Raw genomic sequence first — 3,592 nt, forward strand, 5'->3', positions numbered from 1 at the left:
AGCGTGGCTCAGTTGGTTAAGCGTCTGACTTTGGCTCAGGTCATGATCTCACGGTTCATGGGTCTGAGCCCTGAGTCGGGCTCTGTGCTGACAGCTCAGAGCCTGGAACCTGCTTCGGATTCTGTGTCTCCCTCTCTCTGTTCCTCCCCCAATTGCCCTCTATCTCTCTCGAAGATAAAATAATGATTAAAAAATGATTTTTTAAAAAAGAAAAGAATTTGAAGATAGATCTTAAACCACCACAGTCTACCCTTTAAGCACAAATTGTTTACATACTTCCCACACGCAAAACACATTCATCTCCTACCATGCTTCCCCCACCAACCCCCAGACATCTTACCACATTTCAGAGTCAGTCTCAGGCTCAAGGTCCAGGAGCTCATCAACTACATCAGGTCTGGGTGCAAGTGAGCATCATCACATATGGTACCTCTCAATCCAAAGATGATGATCTACGGAGACAAATTATGGAGACAAACTACGTGTCTCCAGATGGCCACACACAGTAGTGGGACGGGCATGGGGCAGCCGCAATAAATACTCCCATTCAAAACTGGGGCAAACAGGAGACCTGAGTTCTAGCACTTCTAAACTCCAGCCAGACACATGTTGCCAGCTTATTGATTAAGGCTTAGTCCAATTCCTTGGGAGTTGTTCTCCGTGATTCTTGGCTTTGACCTCTGGGTTCTTGGTTCTGCCGAGTCACTTTCCTTTTTCCATAAGATATGGCTCATGTTTGCAGCCTGCTTTCTGCTCAGGAAAGATTGGGGAACCAAAGATGTCTTTTTTTTTTTCTTGGGCATTCTCTGTGTTCCTTTCATTTCAAGATGATGCAGTTCCTTTAAACCTTCTGTGGGCTTCCTGTGTACCAACTTGCAATCCACTCCATTAGCCAGAAGACACACCCACAAACCTCTTCGAGAAAATTCTTTTCCTATTTTGGACTTTTGTGAGACAAACTGTGAGATAATTGCCTTAAAATTCTGAGAAATTCTATTGCTCTATTACTTAACAAAGAGGGCTTGCAAGGCCCATCCATAAGATCCTTAGAAGGATATCTGTCTATAAAGGCCTGTAGGATTTGGGGGGAATCTTAACAAAGTGTTTTAGAGTCATACCCTTAGCTGCAACTTAACCTTGAGACTACATTTTCCTGAGAGTGTCCTGGATTTTTTCTTTTCCCTGAAGCCTTTTCATTTTTTTTTTAATTTTTAACGTTTATTTATTTTTGAGAGACACAGAGAGACAGAGCATGAATGGGGGAGGAGCAGAGAGAGAGGGAGACACAGGATCCGAAGCAGGCTCCAAGCTGTCAGCATAGAGCCCAACATGGGGCTCGAACTCACGGATCATGAGATCATGACCTGAGCCGACGTCAGACGCTGAACCAACTGAGCCACCCAGGCACCCCAAGTCTTTTCATTTCTTTAGAAATCTTTTGCTGGCTGGAAAGACTGCCCTGATCCCTGTATAGTTTGTATAGTTTGCTCCCCAAACACACTCAAAAATGGAGCATTTTTTCCTTAATTCATTTCTCTCCTCTCACATTTCACTACAGGCAACTAGAGGAAATCAGGCAGCCCCTTGGACACACGACCCAGAAACCCACCCAGCCAGGTCATCAAGTTCATCAGGTACATTTTCCATTTTCTGCGCCACCACAGGTAACAAGCAACAGTTGGCTAAACTTTGCGACACTGCATAGCAAGGAGCTCCTTTCCTCCAGCTCCTAGTAGCATTCTCCCCGTGCTATTTCAGCCTCGCGCACAGCCTTCTCAGGGCTCCTGCTAAGTCCTCGAGACCCTCGGGCTTCCACCTACCACCCAGTGTCAAAGCCAATGCCAATGCAACGCCCTGCTTGCAGGTGTAAAGTTCTATTCCTGCTGTCTCTTAAAATACCACCCTAACAAGTGGCTTAAGGCAAAAAAACAAACAAACAAAAAACAAAAAAAAAAAAACCCCAGTCATTTTAGTATCTCTCATGGATCCTGTGTGTCTTGAAATCAGAAAATCAGAAAGGTCTCAGCCGAGCAGTTCTAAGGTGTCTCATGCGGTTATAGTCAGATGGCGGCTAGCTTTGGAACATCAGCGGGATGAAACCCGGGGCTAGTAGGATCTCCCTCCCTCCCTCTCTCTCTCTCTCTCTCTTTCCCTCCCTCCCCTTTCTCCCTCACTAGATCCAGAGCCTTTTTATGCGATCTCTCTGCATGGGCTAGGCTTCCTCACAGCAAGGTGGACTCATGGCATGAACAGCTTACCGATGGAAAACTTCAAAAGCAAACGTTCTAGTGAATAAAGTGGAAGCTGTATCGCCTTTTATGACCCAGTATGAGAAGTCATGTCACCTCGCTACTATCATCTTCTACGGGCTGAAACAGTCCCAAAAGCTTACCCAGTTTCGGGGGAAGGAACATGGACCCCACTTCTTGGGGAAGGAAAGTCAGAGACTTTGGGGGCGTATTTTTCAATGGCCACAACAGATGCATTTATACAATAAGCATTTGCTGCATGCCTACTACGGATCATGTATTCTGCTATCGGGTGAGCACAGGCAGGTGAATCGGATGTGAGGCTTCCTGGAGGAGCTTACCATCTAGTTAGGAAAACCAAGAGATGACAGAACGCTGACCTAGAGCGGGTCAGTTTTAGGAGAGCTGGCAAAAATGTTGAGGGAGATCAGAAAGAGAGAAACGCCACAAATATAGTTTGGGGAGGCACCGTGGAGAACACACCACCTGAGCTAAGTCTTGAGGGACCTCAGGAGTTCCCCAGTCACGTGCAGACACAAGTTCGCATGTGGAGACGTGGCGCACCTTTGTGTGGACTTTTCACACCGCTTGGATGAGGGCGACATTCACCAGGACATCCAGGAGGAATTAGATGAGAGCAGTTCGGGACATGTTGACATTTCAGGTGCTGCTAAGATATCTAGAGGTGGAGGATCAAAGGAGAGCCCCGGGTCCCCTAAAATAGAACCTGCCAGTGAGCTCCTTCCTTATCTCACTCTAAGCAGGGTCTTGTCTGCTATGACAGGGGACCCAGTGACTGCAGGTGGTGGCCCTCCTTCTCCCTAGGCCCCTACTCCCAGCTGCTCCTGCAGGTGTAGACCAGCACATGCACAAACACTCTAGAATATACCATTAGCTGTGAATGACTCAAAAGCTCACCTGACACAGTTATCCAACCCGAGGAACCCTGATTCTACCCTAGAGTGGCTGCAACTATGCCTCCTAGGTAAACAAGGATTCCAACCTATACCCCTGGACAGCTAACTCACTGTCTTGTGGTGACTTGGTTGGAGCACGGAACGGACTTTTGAGATGAACAGCCCTAGAGCTTGCAAACTGGTGGCGAGCAGGCTGAAACTGGCTGGCAGAGACTGTTTATTTAGAAATGGAATTAACTGACAACAGTAACAAATCGGGAGATTTTAAGTGTTTGAATTCCAGCTTCTTTTGAAAAATCAGATTTTTTTTTCTTTTTTTGTCACCAGGCATACATTCCCATGTGGCAACAGTTGCGGGAGTCAAGCTGGGGCTGGGACTTTAATTTGTCAGGGACTGGGAAGAACATGGGGAAACGTTCTCTGACT

Source organism: Crocuta crocuta, unplaced genomic scaffold (genome assembly GCF_008692635.1).
Source record: "Crocuta crocuta isolate KB4526 unplaced genomic scaffold, BGI_CrCroc_1.0 scaffold131, whole genome shotgun sequence".
Classification (NCBI taxonomy): domain Eukaryota; kingdom Metazoa; phylum Chordata; class Mammalia; order Carnivora; family Hyaenidae; genus Crocuta; species Crocuta crocuta.